The sequence below is a fragment of the Anguilla anguilla genome, chromosome 15 (assembly GCF_013347855.1).
Source record: "Anguilla anguilla isolate fAngAng1 chromosome 15, fAngAng1.pri, whole genome shotgun sequence".
NCBI classification, from domain to species: Eukaryota; Metazoa; Chordata; class Actinopteri; order Anguilliformes; family Anguillidae; genus Anguilla; species Anguilla anguilla.
The window spans coordinates 30,961,835-30,981,958 of record NC_049215.1 but is presented as its reverse complement, the minus strand read 5'-3'; the positions used below and the strand labels follow the sequence as shown (position 1 = coordinate 30,981,958).

The window sequence follows — 20,124 nt, the reverse complement described above, 5'->3', positions numbered from 1 at the left end:
GAGATTGCCAGAGAAAAAGCATAAAGGGTTCACGCATTATCACCCAATGCTATTTCTGAACTTAACAAAGTGATCCAAGAATGTACTTACAGGCAGTGTAAAGGGGGAGCTGGTTGGAGGGGGGGGGGGGGGGGGGGCGCGGGGGGCGGCGGAGGGATCGAAATAGCAACAGCAACAGTGCATGTGTATAAAAGGAAAACGTGTGAACCAGCACAACACGTGAACAGGCCGCTGTGTGCAGTTGGAAGGCGTTGCTGTGCTGGTGCAGATTCCCTTGGAGGTTTAGTTGGCAGGCATATCCACTGGCCTACTATAGCCAGAGGACAGACGTTCAGTACATGATGTATTTACTGGCGGACCCGATAGACCTGAGGCCAACTAGAGATACTGTCACTGCAAACGGAGCCCAATCAGACGGACCTGTTTTCCAAAACAGACGGAATAGCACACTGTAATATCCAAATGCCCCACCGAGACGAATAAAGTTTATTGGATTGAATTGAATAAAATAAGCGATTTCATCAAAGCTTTTTTTTTAAAGGGTGAGCCACGGCAGAGTGGGCACCAGGCTGAAAGGAACACCGACTCTCCTGAAAGCGAGCTCCCGTACGACACAGCCACGAGCGGCCGAATAAGCGCTACCCCGCGAGCTGTAGGAAAACAGAAACGAAAAACCGTTGGGGAAAATAAATAAATAAATAAATACAGATCTAGGTAACTTTCAGCGAAGTCACAAAGCAAAAAACAAACCAGATGGCTGAGTGTTCTCTAATGTCGGCTGCCAGGAATATGGTGTGACACTCGGAGATGAACGTATGTGTCGGTGTGCACACACTGGGAAGTTTTTCCAACATGCTTCCCACCAGCATAGCTGTGAGTCATCCCCCCGCCCACACGCGCAAGAGCCGGCTGCCAATCAGAGGCTGCGGCGAACAGCCGCCAGCGAAGAACACCGTTTCCCATCATTCCCCTTTCTCCCACTGCTGCCTGCCACCACACCTGGCTCAAATACCTGTGCATTCTTTAGAAACCGGTGGTGCAGTGGGTAGCAACTGTCGCCCGCCTCACAGCAAGAAGGTTCCCGGGTTCGAATCCGGCCAGGGCCTTCCTGAGTGGAGTTTGCATGTCCTGCAGACATGTCCGCATGGGCTTCCTCCCACAGTCCAAAGACATGCAGGTAGGCTAACTGGAGACTCCAAACTGCCCAGGTGTGAATGGCATGTGTACCCTATGATATAGTGGCGGCCCCTGTCCAGAGCACAATTCCTGCCTTTCGCCCAATGCATGCTGGGATAGGCTCCGGCTTTTCACGCTTCAACACCATTTGCAAAAGCCATAAACTACAGAATATGGCCCCTGCATCGTGTTTCCTAATAAACTAAACAGCGAAGACTGAAACACTACAAACTGCTAATGCAACAGGTGGCTCCCAGTGTACAACCTTATCATGCTCCTGACAAAATGACAGCATCACCCGTGTCATCTCTAGGCAGATCTGTGAGCAGTGTAAAGCAAAATGGAGGTCTGCTCTAGGCTCAATCCTTACAGTGCAGCCACTCCTCACTCCACTGTTTGCCCCTGGTGCTTATCAGAAAGGGCTACAGTCGAGTAATCAGCACACAGGTAATTAAAAAGTGAGGCAAAGGGCTTCAACAACCATGTTTATCTCTGAGTTTTAATTAATTTGTAGACTAAGGTCTCCCCACTTATCACACTCTCTGGCCCATTTTTTTCCTCAGCAAGATGACTTGTTATCTTTTATGTTTAATTCCCCAAATTTAACTATTCCAATATATATATATTTTTTTTTTGCTTTTTAAAACTTCTAATACTGACATCATACAGCTTATCCTTGAAATATACCTTTAAGAAAAATACTAAATACACACTGAATACAGGTGGTAAAACTTTGTGGTAAACATCTTTGCTGAGAGAGAGAGAGAGAGAGAGAGAGAGGGCTGAGGGGAAGAAAGAGTAGGGCTTGGAATTGTTCTCCTCTGTTTGGTTTTTCAGGGAAACATGTCAGCAATGGTGAGGACACAGGAAACAGTAACACACAGGAAGTGGTGAGGACACAGGAAACATTAACAGACAGGAAGTGGTGAGGACACAGGAAACATTAACAGACAGGAAGTGATGAGGTCACAGGAAATAACATAACATAACATAACATACTGTAACATAATTATGAGAACAGGCCATTCAGCCTGACAATGGTAGCATTGGAAACGGTGAGGACACAGGAAATGGTAACACTGGAAAAGGTGAAGACACAGGAAACAGTAACACACAGGAAAAGGTGAAGAAACAGGAAACAGTAACACAAAGGAAATGGCATTTGTGCTGCCCTCTTCTCCACGCCTCACAGTTATGTGAGACCGTAGAGCTTTGAACATTCCCATCATGTTCGCCACATTTTCAATCAAATAATAGGGACAAGGATGAGCTTTACATGGGATTTCCTCCCACTAATCTCACAGACACAACCTTTCCTCAAAGCAAACAAGGTGCACATAATTCAAATATCCTGTGGACAGGCTCGACTTGCACAGCAACGGGTTACCTGGGCACACAGGAAATAATATACTGGATGATAATGCTTTATGACAACTCAACTGTTGACATTTAACATTTGATATTAATGCAGGGAACTAACTGTTCCAAGCGTCCTTCATTGCAGGTAGTAAATATTCTTCTTTGATTTATGAAAATGAATCCAATTGAGAGGGATTATGAAACATATGATCTGAATAATATATTCTAGTCCATAACAAATGTTTTAATGGAGATTTAAAAGGCTACCCGTGTGATACAGGCTACCGTATATTTTTTTCTCACTGCAGGATGATATAGGTGGTTGCCTAGGGTGCCATCTATTTGGGGGACGGCAACCATCTTGGGGGTTGGGGGGGAAAAGAAAAAAACCACCCCCCAATCCAATCCTGCCCAGAGCAGCACAAGGCCTAGAGCCAGCGCTGACATACAGGCAAACAAATCACCCCTAAAAGCACCAACACGCTAAACCAGTATTAACAGACACACACTCTCCAAAACTAACACAAATATGCTCAAACCCCCAATAACACACTACACAACCAATGCAAGTAACTAACAAGCAATAAAACACTAAGCAAGCATTAGTGTACTAAAATGGCATCAAATACCGAAAAAATGTAATACAATAAAAAGCAAAACACACAAAACCAACACTGACTCCCAAATCAAACCGAAACAAGCACCATGATACTCCTCATCCGCACCCCTCACGCTAACGCTAGCAGGCCAGACCCGAGCTCGGAGTCGCGGTTTCAGACGCAAGATATCGCAGGCGGCGCAGCGCTGACGGCGAACGGCCAGGCCCCCCCCCGGCCCTCCTAACCTGAGCGACGGGCCTCGAACGGCAGCCAGACGTCACATGACGCAGGCGCGGTGACCACGGCTACCCAACCTTCCGTGCCAACGTGAAATATCACAGAGTTCGCGGTGTTCTACCGCCATTTCTCTCTAAAACCGCAGTGGGGAAATGTATTACAGGGAATGGAAAAGTAACCAAAGCACCGAAGCACATTACATTACAGACATTACGTTGCAGGCAGGGCACGGCAGATAACCAGCTCTTCTGCATAGATCCATCCAGACGCCACATGTTCATCTGTGTAATAAAGAGGTTGGGATGGGTTCTCAAAGGAGGCAGTGGCCATCGGTGAGTTAGAAATGATCTTTAAGGGTTTTGAACCAATTCATCCTGATGAATAGCCTCGCCTTTTAGACGTGCGCTGACCAGCTGAGGATTCCTTTTCCCCCCCAACTGCACTAATCATTTAGCCTGTCATTATTAAATAAATTTTAATAGCGGTAAGGTTCCTTAAATAATTATGATCATACCAAATATTTGAGGTCAGTTTTTAAATGAATAGCACTTTCGTTCCCTATTAAACTAAAGCCATTTAATGTAAAGCAAACAAACCAAAAGCAGCCATAATAAAGGAACCCATGTTAATATGACTGAGCTGGGAATGAAGTAGTGAGATTGGCACGCGCTTGTTAGACCTAATCATGTGAAAACAACTAAAAACAGATTCAGGGTTATTATCAGATAAAGATATGCTCTCCAGCTCCAGTGTTTGAACAGCTGTGTACTGACTGCCCCTGGATAGAGACAGAAGAGCGTTCACGTGATTTGAGGGGGGGGGGGCTGGAGAAATCTCTCTCAGCTTGAGCATCCAGACCCAAGAGTAAAATGGCAGGTTACTCATTCTTTTGGTATGTGGCTTGAGCACCTCTCAAACCCTTTTCCTGAAAAATAAGGGCTACAAACAACAGTGCAACATACACTCCCGCTTCTGATGAAAACCCAGCGACCTCTGCAACATTCACAATATACAGCTTCCGTCAACACACACTGGCACAGCCACACACACATGCACACACACACACACACATGCACACACACACAAACACACACAGGCACACACACACACACACACACACACACACCCACACACGCACACACACACACACACACACACACACACACCCATACATGCACACACACGCCCGCACACATGCACACACACACTCACACAACCAACACACACACACACACGCACATACTCACACACACACACACATTTTGCCCATGTAAAATGTCAAATTAACAAAAAAAAAAAAAAAGCCTTTCATGATGATAGTCACAATTCAATTTGTCCCTACTGTAGTGTGACACTGAAGCACAGTGTCCACAGAGGCAATGTATATCAAAGCTTTTCAATTCCCGTATCCGTGGAAAACATTACGCAAGAGGGGAAGTACTTTCAGACATGCAAAACTAATGACCTGTGATATGAAGTCATGCCATCAGGAGGCTACGGGAGTGCATTAAACCAGGCGGGCCGCTCAGAGCTGACTCTGCAGTTCTGCTGGAGTGGGGTCATCGCCCCCAGGGGGAATGAAAACCTCAAATCATCACATCGCAGAGTGACGGACAGCTCACAGCTCACACCACCTCAGCTCAAAATAAAACTCTAAGTCTGGAAAAAAAAAACACCCACCATCTGCTCGTCCTACCTAAGAATTAAAAATACAGAATCTATGAATTTAGTGACTTACACAACTTTTTACATAGTATTTACATTGCATCCATTTATGCAGCTGGATATATACTGAAGCAATGCAGGTTAAGTACCTTGCTCAAGGGCACAACGGCTTTTGTACACAATATTGTCGCATTGTATGCAGTTTGTATGCAATGGCAAAACTGACAACAATTATAATTCCTCCTGAGAATTTTAAAGTAAACAATAGAAAATTATCAAGGTTTCTCCTAGTTAACACATTTCTGGGGCTAAAATGACTATGGATTTTGTTCACTGGATTCTTTCCGTGACAAGCATACCAACTTCATGTGGCAAGCCTTGTGTGTGGATTTACAAAAGGTGAGGACCACCAAGCATGTTTCACCACCCTACATGTTACAAAATAAGGAGCTGTCACTAAAACACCGGAATCGTAAAATAGTGAGTAGAAATAGAATTTAAACACTTTCAAACAATGTATCATGTGACCATGTTCATTGAAGATTTAACCATAAAAAAACCAAATGAATAAACCCACTCTGTGACTTGAAGGGGTTAAGTGCATGTACTCAAACTACCCTCCAGCACTGCCAGTCACAGAGAGCCCCGCTATGAGTGTCCAGACCCAAACGCTTCTGCCAGCCGTAATAACGATCAGGGCCTGGAGCTACAGTCTCACGCCGCTGAAAAACTGCACGCAAGTTAATTAGTTAATGAAATATTAACGGCTCTCTGCCTCCATGTGTAATATCTGGCCGTTGCCAGTGCCTGCGCACTGGAGAACTGCGATCAAAAGGACAGCAGATCTTAGCTTTTCATAAAACCTGAAAACGTCCCATTTGGTCGGCATGGTCTTGCAGCCACATATTAGTGGGCCTCTGTTCCATGTTGCTGATATGAACTACAGTGCTTATTATAATACTAGTATTTATATAGTATGCTCTTAGGTAAAAGCCAAATATATATATATATATAAAGCCTAACTCTGGTGTAATGTTCCATAGAATGTTAAAATGGCTTTATTTTTGAATGGGAATGTAATTTTTTTTTTTGCTTTACCCCACTGGGCCCCCTTCCCAATGAAAAACTGCCCGAGCTAAAAGCCACCTGTGAACATATTTTTCAAAGGCAGAAAAGGGTTTGTGACCGCATCGTGTAATGTCAGAGATCCACGCTTCGCGTTTCCGTAACACGCGGCCTTATCTTTGACGTTTCTCTCTCGTCGCCGAGCGCGGCTCCGGTGGACCTGCGCTGCTTTTCCCTCCGCAAAAACAGCCGCCATCTTTTTCAGCGTTCCCGAACGTTCGTCATCGTCTTTCTCTCTCCTCCTCCTCGGCGCGAACGCACGGGCGCTAGCCCACGACGCCGCGAGGACGAATCGCCCCTTCAAAACCGCTCGCGGTAAAGACCGATGCGTTTCCTGCCGCGCGCGGTTCTCCTTCCGGAACTTTCCGAGATATCGTTGCCGCGCAGCGTGATCCAGCTTGTGCCCCTCAGGGAACATCCGCCTTCGGCCTGTCAGATTCTCCAGTCACTAAAAAAAAAAACGATGATTTTTTTTGTTGTTGTTGTTCCTCTGTGACATCGCTGATGTTTTTATGGCATGACAGAAAGGTTACTCACCTCAGACAGTACTTACTTTCATTCTTAAAAAGCCCTTTGAAACAGAACGGTTCAGACACGGTATAGATCAATAGGCCACCTTCAGTTCCCCTCAGTTCCCCTCAGTTTCAATACCACGTGTCAGGTGTTTTTTTTTTTTAGTGTGTCTTAACAACGGTGACAAAAAAAGTGACAAAGATAGCAGGACACTCCTCCACTATCCACTCCACTGATGCTCCCTGACAGCTGCAATTGCCTCCTTTTCATGACGGTTTAACAACCCAGAAGTGTGCACAAAGGACCCTTATAATTCCTCAAATCAATACGCTGCACCGCTGCTCCGATGCAGCCAATGAGGGTCCATTCTGGCTGCCGTCCAGCTGGCCTCTAAGAGGGCAAGGGTTTGGGGGGGAGAGGGAGAGGGAAGGAGGGAGAGGGGGAGAGAGAGAGAGGGAGAGGGAGAGGGAGAGAGAGAGAGAGAGGGAGAGAGAGAGAGAGAGAGAGAGAGAGGGAGAGGGAGAGGGAGAGGGAAAGAGAGAGAGGGAGAGGGAGAGAGAGAGAGAGAGAGAGGGAGAGAGAGAGAGGGAGAGAGGGAGAGAGAGAGAGAGAGAGAGGGAGAGAGGGAGAGGGAGAGGGAGAGAGGGAGAGAGAGGGAAAGGGAAAGGGAGAGGGAGAGGGAGGGGGAGAGAGAGACAGAGAGAGAGGGAGAGGGAGAGGGAGAGAGGGAGAGGGAGAGGGAGAGAAGCTCCCTCCATTGTGTAATTATCGCTCGCCCCAGTGGTGGCAAGTTACCTTTTGTAATCTGCATAACGTCTTCCTCGGTGCCGGGGGACCGTCTTCGCCCTTTACAATGGGAGTTGGCAGCCGTGGAAACCGTCCTATTATTACACGCGCAGAGGTGTATTCCTGCATGTGTAATGAGCGCGCCCAGGGGTTAACCCTTCCCTGCCAAAGTAAACAGTGTAGCACAAGGGGTAAGGAACTGGCCTTGTAACCTAAAAAGATCACAGGTTCGATTCCCGGGTAGGACACTGCCGTCGTACCCTTGAGCAAGGTACTTAACCTGCATTGCTGCAGTATATTATCCAGCTGTATAAATGGATGCAATGTAAAATGCTTCGTAAAAGGTTGTGTAAGTCGCTCTGGATAAGAGCGTCTGCTAAATGCCTGTAATGTAATGAAATGTAATGTAATGTAAACAGTCCCTCAATGGCACATGAAGCAGGGAAGCAGGTATGCGGTCAATGTCGATCTCACTGAATCCTAAATGAAGAATACGTGTTGGCAGTGGTTGCCTGGCGAGGCAGACCAGGTTTCCCAAATGCATCACCGTGCATCACGGCGCAAGCGGAAGCGGCCATACTGCGAGAGTTTCGGGTTTTTAAGGAGGATGAAAATTCAGCTTCCGGTTGCACACTCTGCAGCAGTGTTGCCCACAGAACCGCACTGCCACAAAACTAAACACCAGCCACGCAAGCATATCAATACTTTGTTTCCATTTGAGGACGACGGCTCTTGGACGTTGCCGTTTATTTATTTATTTTTTAAATGCGCCCAATAACAGGACTCAAGGTTATTCAGGCAGGCGGTGAGAACAGCAGACAAATGCGCTGACTGACGCGTCTGCCTTGTTTAGCCGTCCGGCGTAAAAAGCGGTGCCCTTGTACGCACACGCGGCTCTTCCACGGTGTTCTAAGTTTCTGAACGGCGTGTTTGCTGTACCCATTTGGTGAGAAATCTGTTTCCCCGTATCGCAGGCTTCCGTGCTTCAAAATCAGCTCCGATGGGGCAAAGCAGCGTGGGATAGAGAAGCCATCTGAGGGAGGGTGGGGGCGTGAGGGGGGTGGGGGGGGGGGGGCAGGGGGGGGTATCTTTTTATGCGCTAGGACGGTAACTGATTGCATAAAGGGAGGTGTTAGAGACTGTATCTTTTCTGAGCGCTGCTGTGAGACAGCAGCTGTCTTGTGTCTGTTTCGTCAGCAGACAGAGTCTAAAAAAGCTCCCTCTCCTCTCCTCTCCTCTGGCTGCTACTGCTGGGATTACAGCGACTGAACTCAGGAGGTAAATCTGGGAGATCTTTAATCCATCCTCAATAAAAATGTGCCCGCACGCTCAAACCACAATAATTATGGCATTGATAGATAGATGTTGCTCGTATGGGCAGGAAAAAGGGCTTCTCAGACCTATCTAGCGCCAATCGGATCAGGACTCTCATGAACATTCAGTTCTTCAAGTGCCACTCTCCCAATATCTGTACACACTTCTGCTAAAAGCCAAAATACTGACATACTTTATACCCCTCTTACTCGAATCGCGGCCCTCAAGGTCCAAGAACCTGCTGGTTTTGAAAAAATGAAAAAGCTTTCAGGGGTCCTGTAAGTGGATGGGGCCTAAGAGAGGACCACAGTATTCGCAAGCCCTCCCGCCCCTCGGTCCACCATTACAATGTGAGCTCTCCTCCTCTGACTCGCCCCTAACGTAGAAGAATAACATGAGTCGGGGGGGGGGGGGTGGGAACTGAATTTGGCTTTAGTGGGAAGCTAAATTCACAGGGGGTGGGACACACACACACACAGGTGACAGAAGAGGCAGGTAACCCTGGTTAATTTTACAGTAATCAATCCTTCGTTCATTTTATTCATTTAGCCTAACAACGAAAGTCGGCCTAAAGCTAATGGTTACTGCTCCTTCTGAGCGGTTATTACATTACTGGTCAATATTATTACATTAGTGGTTTTTCTGCCTACCAGATAATGTAATAAATGACTAATAATGTCATCATTTGTTATTATGATTTATTGCATAATTTAACTTTATTACATTTTTCTTGGCACTTAAGAGCAACATTTTATTACGTTACTGGTCACTTCAGTCAGTTATTACATTACTCGTTGTTACAGGGAAGGGGCAAAAGCCGGCTCCAGGACAGAAGTGGCAAAATCCCACCATGGACTACCGGTGCGTCAAAGGATCGATCACGTGACCCCTGACCCCTCGTTCAAGTGAGGGCTTTCAGCTGCGACTCTGAGTGCCATGTGTCGAGCCTGTGCTCTCTGTGCAGGCCGGATGCACGCTGACTGCCTCATCAGGCCGCGACTCTGAGTGCGATGCGTCGGGCCTGTGCTCCCTGTGCAGGCCGGATGCACACTGACTGTCTCATCAGCCCGCGACTCTGAGTGCGATGCGTCAGGCCTGTGCTCTCTGTGCAGGCCGGATGCACTCTGAGTGCCTCATCAGCCTGGGACTCTGAGTGCGATGCGTCGGGCCTGTGCTCTCTGTGCAGGCCGGATGCACACTGACTGCCTCATCAGCACGCGACTCTGAGAGCGATGCGTCGGGCCTGTGCTCTCTGTGCAGGCCGGATGCACACTGACTGCCTCATCAGCCCGCGACTCTGAGAGCGATGCGTCGGGCCTGTGCTCTCTGTGCAGGCCGGATGCACACTGAGTGCCTCATCAGCCTGCGACTCTGAGTGCGATGCGTCGGGCCTGCGCTCTCTGTGCAGGCCGGATGCACACTGACTGCCTCATCAGCCCGCGACTCTGAGAGCGATGCGTCGGGCCTGCGCTCTCTGTGCAGGCCGGATGCACACTGACTGCCTCATCAGGCCGCGACTCTGAGTGCCATGCGTCGGGCCTGTGCTCTCTGTGCAGGCCAGATACACGCTGACTGCCTCATCAGCCTGCGACTCTGAGTGCGATGTGTCGGGCCTGTGCTCTCTGTGCAGGGCGGATGCACGCTGACTGCCTCATCAGCCTGCGACTCTGAGTGCGATGCGTCGGGCCTGTGCCACGGTCTTTGCAGTTTCAGTACTCTGGCTTTGCCAGGCCAAGGTTCTGGCACTGCTCTATAAGGATTCCCATACAGGTCTACTGGCCGATTGGGTCGCTCAGTAATCTGGCACTGATCAGTAAGGATTCACATACAGGTCTACTGGCCGATTGGGCCGCTCAGTAATCTCTCGCCATGTTCACCAGTGCTTACAGGACGTGGTCAAAATTGTGCAGCCGCAGTGGAACCTCAAAGTCTGCCGTCCATAAGAAGCGTCCATTTGCACATCTTCTACCATGTTACCGTGGAGGTGAACAGTCTGAACAGGCTGGCTGTCTGGCACAGAAGCTTATGTGAAGCACATGCTACATCACAATGCAAAACTGTCTTTGCTTTCATTGCACTGAAAAAAAATAAAAAAATAAAAATAAATGTGCGCCATTGGCAGTTATATACCAGACATTTTATTGTTGGTTTTGAAAGCAAGTGGCTGTTTAATACTGTTAAGATAAAAATTTCAGGCATTATCACCGAATAGCCATTCATTCTAGGCCGACAAAGCAGCATTATTACAAAAGATAAAATAAATGAGAAAACCCGATTTCCTCTCAAGCCACACACGCTAGCCAGCCAGCCTCCTTCCATGCTGTGGTGTTAAAGAGTTCTTACATTTTCTCTGCATACTGTGAAACCAATTATACACATCGGAGGACAGTACGGCAATCTTGCAATCTACTTCTCCGCTTTGTATAGACACTCCAGACGTGGTAATTACATACACAAGGGCAGCAGACGAATGTTTCAAAGAAACGGTATAATTCAAAAGAGCCATTATACACAGGGAGGTTGTACTTAGCACACAAGCCCACAACACTGCCACCTGGCCATTTCAAGGAGCTTGTCCTACCCTGTAGATATGCATCCCGACCAGCTGGACCGCCCTCCGATGAAACAATGGCTCACCTGGGATGCATGCACCGCCACCCCCCAGGTTGCTAGCCTTGCTCAGGTACCTTAGCCAAAGCCATTCACCGGGCCAAGCCACTCAAAGACGAATACACCAACCCAAATGCTGCAGAGCACATTTCAGCCTGATCATTTCCTTCAGGGTCCACTGATCTTGACCAACAGTCTCAGTCTCAGTCTCTCTCTCTCTCTCTATATATATATATATATATATATATAGTACATATATACACACAGTATATATATATATATATATATATATACACATATACATATATATATATATATATATAATGATATACTATATAGCATGATTTGGCTCAACCTGACAGGATTCTGGATATATGAACCTGATGGGTGAGTGGAAAGGTCACTTTAAGTGTCTACAGTAAGTGTGTGTTCCCGGCTGTGGAGTAACGCAGGGTAATTACAGTTATTTCGCCGCGTGTGGAGGGGGGTGGTACGAACCGCGTCTCCCTGCCAAAGCAGAGATTAACCGAGCGGCAGTTTTAATTGTAAACACAGGCATCGGGGAGAGAAACGGAGGCATTAAACACACTGCTCTCAACGATCCATTCACAGCACAGTGCTCTTTGCGTGCATAAATAATGCAGCGCAGGGCTTCCCCCAGAAAAATAGTCGGGGGTGGGGGTGGGGGTGGGGGTGGGGGTGGGGGGGGGGCGCGGGGGGGATGCCTCAGAGGGTAAGCAGCGGCAGAGCCTGTGGCATTCACATGGTGCAGCCTACACCTGACCTGCTGCAAACATGACCACATGAAGCCAGTTTTTGTTAAATAGCGCCTCCGCACCTTTTTGCCCTCCCGTGGATATCGGAGTCGGAGGTTTTATTTATTTTTCTCTGATGCATGTTGAGGAGCTCGTGATTTCAGCGGTGGTGCTGCCCCTCCTCTATTAATAATACCTGGGAGGACCCATTCACTGACCAGTATGAACACAAAAACCATCAGCTTGCTGACAGGTTTGTTTAATGACAAATGTGCCGATGTACGTTGTGGTTTATGTTGCATATTACACAAAGCTGACATCTCAGCGATACTGCCGATATCTGCACATTCCAGTAGAGAGGCTGACCAATCCATGACTGCAGATGACTGTGTTTTTTTAAAAAATTTAACTCTGAAAGCAGGTGTTAGGGATGTTCTGTAATATTTGAGCCTGATCTCTGTGGATGCAAATCAAACAGCTCTGAGTGGTATTTTTCACCGGCAGAAACGCTGCCAAACTGAGGCATTCCCCATCTATCAAAGGCACAGAGATCCATCTACGGCTTTTCCTCCAACAGCCTGGACTGCTGCCACCGTCCACTAATTACTGCAGAACACACACAAACGCACAAAAACACACACACACACACACACTGCAGAATCACCAGGGGATGAGGTGCTAGCATCCATGCCTCCGTGAATTCCACGCACCCCATGAAATCTCCATGTTTGCAGTGAGCTTACCACTGTACTACACTTTCAGAGCTGCTGGCTGCCTGAGAGCATAAGCGAGACACAGCACCTAGCAGCCAGCCCTGAGGGGAAAGTTCCCCTCACACACTGAGCAGAACCCGGCGGCCCGGACTGGAGAACACGTTACAAAACAAAACACAGCACGCAGTGTGTCGTGCTATGAAGATTCAACATAGGCTACGGCATCATTATCATTTTATTCGCGCGGGGTTCGGGACTGCAAGCGAGTGGGCTCGCGCGATGCCTTCTCAGACATCTGCTGATAGTGTGGGAGACGTTCCCCTTGATTGGACTCTTGTCAGATGGCTGGCTGTTGAAGGCTCAATAATGCCCAAATTATAATATCATCCGAGCCGCAGGAAACCGCCGTTTCCGAGCCATTGTTTTTTTCGGGAAGTTTGGCAGGAGCGGCGCGAAACTGCAGACGGGAAGCGGGGAGCCTCCATATGTTCTCTCCTCAGACGGCTTCATAACGCTGATTAAACACAGAGTTATATTCTGCTGATGCCTCGGAACAAGCAGAGAGACGGTGTGCAAGTACAGAGTGGAAAGCCGAAAATTCAGCACTAGAGCTTTCAGCACCTGCCGTAATGGCACGAAGGTTATCTAAATTCCAAGCCGGTCATTCGAGGAATCTTAATGGAACTGTAGCAGAATTGAAAAGATTACCGTCATGGCAGTGGATAGCACTGCATTACAACAACTAGATGATTTCCCCCTAAAGTCAGAAGAACTCTTTTTCGCTAGCTTTATTATGCATATATTTCGATCAGACAGGAAATGCTGCTCCAGCACTGATTCGATTTTAGCCGTCTAAATATGAATGTGCTGTGTGATTGTTTCAGCCGAAATTAAATCAGATATAATTCAATTAACTCTTTTATTGCATTTCCTGTGTAAATGTATTTAGCAGAGAACACAGCACTTGTATCAATAAGCTCGCACCAACTTTACGTATTCTGTTCAAAGCCACTTATCGTAAATTATTTCCATACCATTAGAAAACAGCTGACAAGTATATTTCAAAGAGTTCAAGAGTATTCGTCACTGACGTCCATTACGGGACTTCAATCAGTCCAAAGATAAACGCATTAACACATTTAATGTTTTTCTCTCACCCTCGTTTCACAGGCTTGAGCTGGCAGCTCAGGTGACTCGGAGTGTGTGACTAAACCATCTCCTTTGTGAGAAATTTTCTAATTTATTAACTGCTCCAGGGACAAAAAAAACTCTTGTTCCATCCAACTTCCCTGGAGCTAGAGCACTTACTTATTGCATATTAAGTTATTATACTAAATCCACACCATTACCTGGATCTCAGGAGGCCTAGCTCCTTCTTCTTCTTTGTTGTCTTCTTCTTCTTCTTCTTCTTCTTCTTCTTCTTCGTCTACTAATTATTCTTCTTCTGGGTTTTTGGCAGTTGTGGTTTTTGTGGATTACACAGAAACCACAATCTGCCACAATCTGGACTGGAGTGTACATGGGGTACGGCTGGATTGGCAGCCTGTCCAGGGTGTATTCCTGCCTCTCGCCCAATGCACGCTGGGATAGGCTCCAGCACTTTCTTGCGACCCTGCTCAGGGTAAGTGGGCATAGATAATGGATGGATGGATGGATGGATGGATGGATAATATAATATAATGCACTATGACACACCCAGTATGCTCATGTTTCCACTCTAAAGCCACTGCACATGTGCTCTCCCAACAAATGCTTAACCTACATTGCTTCAGTATATGTCCAGCTGTATAAATGGATGCATTGTAAATGCCCGTAATGTAACTCAGGACATACAGCAGAAACAGAAAGACTGCTTGTTCGTTAACTTTCTGTAATCTTTCCACTATCTGAACACATGGCTGATGTCACCACTGAGAATGGTAAATGGACTGCATTTATATAGCGCTTTTATCCAAAGAGCTTTACAATTGATGCCTCTCATTCGCCAGAGCAGTTAGGGGTTAGGTGTCTTGCTCAAGGACACTTCGACATGCCCAGGGCGGGGTTTGAACCGGCAACTACCAGACAATCGGTCTTACCTCCTGAGCTATGTCGCTACCCTGAGAACTGAGAACCTCTGGGGAAGAAAAGCTGGAGGCTGGAGCTCTGATTGCTTTATAATAACGTCGGTGACTTTAATGTTTCTGTTCTTAATCTGTGTCATGTTACATATAAAAACGCACACAAATTACTGTCAGTATAAATGATTGCTTCCAAGCAATTGATCACACGGTGGATCTGCTGACATAAGACAAACATGAGGTGTGTCACAGCCTCTGGAGGACTGGCCTGTACCCACAAGCCACCTCATCTCCATCTTCTGTCCTTCACCCCTCACCGCTAATCCAGTAAACCCCTCACATTTCACTGTACGGCATCTCATAAAAAATCTCTCTGTCTCCCTCTCACCTTCAATTCAATGTGCTTCATTGGCAGGAAAGACACATAGTGAATATTGTCGAATCAAAGAAGAAAGAAGAATAACAGTAGAAGTAAAGCATGAACAATGATTAATCCACGTGGTTACAATTTGAGTTCAAATAGCCTAAAATGAACTGGCCAGTTTCTGTGGTCAAACTGTCCTCACTGAGCCTGTACATTGTCAGTATTTTTCACAGCTTTGTATTTTCGATTGTGGTTGGGTAATCTGCCAAAATGTATTGTCTTTTTAGGGGCAGATAGCAATTAAGATTACTTTAAGTTTGGGTTTGAGTGTTCCAATTGTTGATATCATTTTCTTTATGTTGTGCTATAATTAGGTTGATTTTGTGTTCGTATTGGAGTAAGCCTCAGAACCAACTTGTTTTCTCTCTCTCTCTATCTGTCTCTGTCTCTCTCTCTTTCTGTCCGTCAATCTGTATGTCTCTCCCTGCCTCTCGCTCCGTCTCTCTGTCTCAGATAGTAATGATGGATTCAGAACAGTATACATATCGTGTTTGTACGCTGCACGTGCTGTTTTCTGATGAAGACCCGCTCTGTAAACACAGGCAGTTAGAGCGCTGCTCTTTGATGGTGATGTCTAAATCAGCCGTCTTCCACTCAGCCGATGAGATTAATCGGTCGTCTGTCTGAAATGGTTAGCAGACGCTGAATATATCTTTATTCACTGTGGTGCAATCTCAACCCTACAAACGTCCAGGGCGTTTGTTCTCATCCCCTCTATAAACGTGCGCGCTACTGTTATTCCTGACGTAAGAGAAACGTGAGAGTTTTGTGCAAGGCCACCGCGTTAATTTGGGGGGAATTAGATCCACACTTTGTCATCTTTGTGTTCCTGAATTTTTGGGACTGAGACTGCCTTCATCACAGGCGAACCGACTGCAGACTGCACCCGGCGGAGCTCATCGATTTCATGTTTCCCGTGCTCACAGCTTAGAGCTAGCGTGAAATGCGCCCTTACCTGAAAATGTGCATTTTCCATGCACCACCTCACCAGAGGTGTTAAAATGAATGAAGTCCAGCACCCGGCTCTGTTGCCGATTTGTTGCCGATGCTGTTACCATGGTGGCACTTCATTTCCTCTCTCTGCCGCTCTGTCTCCCACTTTTTGTGTTTATATATATATATATATATATATATATATATATATATATATATATATACATATATCCATCTATCCATTATCTATACCTGCTCATCTTGGGCGCTTGGTGCTTACTAGGTGCTGGAGCCTATCCCAGCGTGCATTTGGCGAGAGGCAGGACTACACCCTAGACAGGCCGGCAGTCCATCCCAGGGCTATATATATATATGTGTGTGTGTGTGTGTGTGTGTAAAACCTGAATGCGTCTAATCCTGAGGAGGCCATCACTGAGCCCTTACTATAGCCTCCCCCTGGCCCTTTGGCCCTTTAAAACCCTCCAGCGCTCCCCTCTCAACCTCAGGAGATCTGAACGCTGATCTCACGCTGCGCTTCACATGATCCTCGGTGAGCCACCAGCTTCCACTCCTCAGTACCAGCGCAGGGGGTGAGGATGAGCCCATTTTGCAGCAGAACTCACTCGCACTGTGGAATAGCCTGACCCGAAGCAGTGCTTTCGCAGCCACTGAACGAAAGGGCGGCTATGCTATTCTTGATTTAATGGACAGCCGTATGATATTTAAAGGATTAAAAAACGTTTTTTTTTCTTAATGAAGCACTGTTCTCTCACAGCCAACAGAAAGTCATTTTCCCTGATTTGTCTGTCCGTGTGGAAAACAAGATTATACACAACCGGTATTTTAAACAGAATTAAAGGGCTCCCAGGAATCTGTTATTCCCCAGGAATTACATCAGAATAATCACAGGAGCAGCACAGGCTTTCTTCTTGCCGAATTGCCATGGCAACATAAAGGCACGTTCACGTAAACAACATTACGGATAAACAACAAAGTACCAAATATTGTAGAATGAAATAAAATTCAGATTGAATGCCATTGGCCTTCAAATGATCTCCACCGGATAGCAGATCGCCGAGGCCATTTCTGCTACGGCTGATTGCAAAACTGAGCCGCAATCACTGCTGTTTTATAAGCGCTTGTTACGCCAGAGCTGATTGGTCCGTTTGTGTCCCTGGGTAACTCCGTTCTAGTACAGGAAGTAGCTTTTTTCATGAGAAAAAGCACGCAAATCTCAAAATGCCCAGCAGAATGAGCGGTGTTGTGTTGGGATCCTGTTGGATTTAATTTGAGTTATCTTACTTTCTTACGGTAATTTTTAAGGGACATCTACAACACAGAAATATATCTATACCAAAATCAGTATTTGGTGAGCCCATGGTGATTGCAGTCCTCCTGTGAAATAGCATTAGATTGGTTTTGAAACGGCAGTGATATCAAGGTCCAAAAATTGCTGTTTTACATCAGAGAGCTGACTACCTCGCTCAGTGTAATATCTCTGTGTTTGGGTATATACGTGTGCACAGTTGTGCATGCATACATGTACATATGTATTTGTGTGTTCTGTGTCTTTGTGCATTTTGTATGCATGCTTATGCTTGCACATGCATGCATTCTTATGTGTGTGTGTGTGTGTGTGCATGTTTGTGTGTGCATGTGTGTATGTCATGTTCATCCAATGCAGCTCCAGTGAAAGAAGAGAGAAAAAGCATGCATCAGGAAAGTGTTAATTATTCTTAAAGCATTCCTAAAGTGTCAAACAGCAATAAATAATATTTGTTGAGGATAGGGAGGGTTCCAACTAAACAGCACTAGGCTTTCTCATTAACTTTGAGGAGCACAGTTACAGTAAGTCAGTATCACTACATTTTTCGATTTGTGTATGATTCTCAGGGGTTCAGCCAATTCAGCAGTGCCATGTCATCAACCATCTCTTCTTATTTTATCCTGCCCCATTCTGTCTGACTCTGCTCTCAGCCAACTCTCCACTAACCCCACCTTCTGTCCTCAGACTCTTCTTTCTCCTTCCCTTCCCCACAATCCCTCCCTCTATCCTACCTCATTTTACTCCTTCATCTCCCCCCACCCCCTCCTCCCTTCTTCAGGAGATTACACCTCTTCCAGGTGGTCTGATTCAGGTCTCATTGGTCTGGGTACATGGGGGTGGGCAGGGGGGCGGGGGAGCAGCACGTTCAAGGCCACCTTGAACAAGATGACCCTCTAACCCCAGAGAATCCACCCCTACAGAGCCCAGGAAGACCAGATCACTGTTGACGATCTTATTGGGTTGCATTACAGTACATTGCATTGCCTTACATTACAACAATTTAGCAGACGCTCTTATCCAGAGAGACTTACACAACTTTTTACACGTTTACATACTGTCCATTTACACAGCTAAGACAACTTCAGATTACAAGCCCAACTCTCTAACCATTATACTGCATTGGCACCCTAAGAGGGCTGCACAAAGTGGGGGGGGGATGTTTGGTGACAATGTCATGGTGTTGACAGAGCTTTCTTGCAGGAGCCCTATAAATAATACAGGGCAGCGTGGAGTTATTATGTTATCAGGAGTCAAAGGCAGTCAGCCTGGCCGTCCCCTTCAAGCAGCCACTCAGCTGAAATCGGAGCCCCCAGGGATCATCTGGCTACCCCCCTCCACAGAGTTGTGCCCCAGAGTTCCTTTGGCTGCCCCACCACCCCCAACACACACACAGATTTGTGCCCCTAGTGATAATGTGCTACCAACCCCCCCCCCCCCCCCCCCCCGCGGGATTGTGCCCTCAGAGATCATTTAGCTGCCCCCTTACCAAACCCCACAGGGCTAGACAGGCTGCACTCTCTGCCCACCAGAAAACTCAGTTTGACTGGAAAGGCAGCAAAGACTGCAGCACATACAGAGCACACTCCCACACACCGCTACCCCTGCTTTCTGTCTCTCCTACATGTCTGTTTTTTCTCTCTTTCGCTCTCTCGCTCTCTCACACAGACACACAGACTAATATACACATACACCCACCCACACATGTATATATACACACACATGCACACACACACACACACACACACATATATATATACACACATAAGCTCATATACACACAGAAGCACATGTTGACACATGCACAAACACATATTTTGAAACACACTCACATGCATGTGCACACTCAAATGCATGTTGCCACACACAAAACACATGCATACACATTCAAAAGCATGTACACAATACACGCAAACACACATGTAAACAAGCTCATGGCCCAATTCACAGCCACAGACCTACGTACATACACACAAACACACATGTACACAAGCATCTCATGGCCACATTCACAGCCACAGACCTACGTACATACACACAAACACAGCCACACAGGTTTCTCTGAGCACAGCGCTTTCGCCACAGAAATATTTTCCACGACCTGAGCTGCGAAGACAGAAAGGTTATCGGCGTCCCAGGAGATGCCTTTTAGTGGAACCACCAGGGTAAACAGCCAATCAACATCCAGTCAAATCACAAGAGGTGCTGAAAGGGCTTACAAGAATAAGCACTTAAAAATAACACTCTGTGTCTGTGTGTGTGTGTGTGTGCGAGCGTGTGTGTATGTGCGAGCGCGTGTGTGTGTCTCTCTCTGTGTATGTGCGCATGTGTGTGTGTGCGCATGCGTGTGTGTCTCTGTGTATGTTTGTGTGTGTCACTGTATGCGTGCATGTGTGTGTGTGTCTCTCTCTGTGTATGTGCGCATGTGTGTGTGTGCGCATGCGTGTGTGTCTCTGTGTATGTTTGTGTGTGTCACTGTATGCGTGCATGTGTGTGTGTACCTGTGCATGTATGCGTGTGTGTGTCTCTCT

General features: G+C 46.8%; 1 protein-coding gene across 2 annotated transcripts in view; it reads right to left on the bottom strand.

Annotated features, from left to right (window-relative positions):
* LOC118213692 (transmembrane protein FAM155A-like) overlaps positions 1-20,124 on the bottom strand; it is a 78,589-nt gene that overhangs the window by 43,591 nt on the left and 14,874 nt on the right. The window contains exon 1 of one of the 2 annotated variants that reach the window (XM_035392730.1): positions 14,202-14,451. The exons of the other annotated variant lie outside the window; for it this stretch is intronic. The gene's annotated coding sequence lies outside the window, so the exon portion shown is untranslated. Of the gene's footprint in view, positions 1-14,201; positions 14,452-20,124 lie in introns of those variants that run through there. 2 annotated transcript variants of the gene reach the window in all.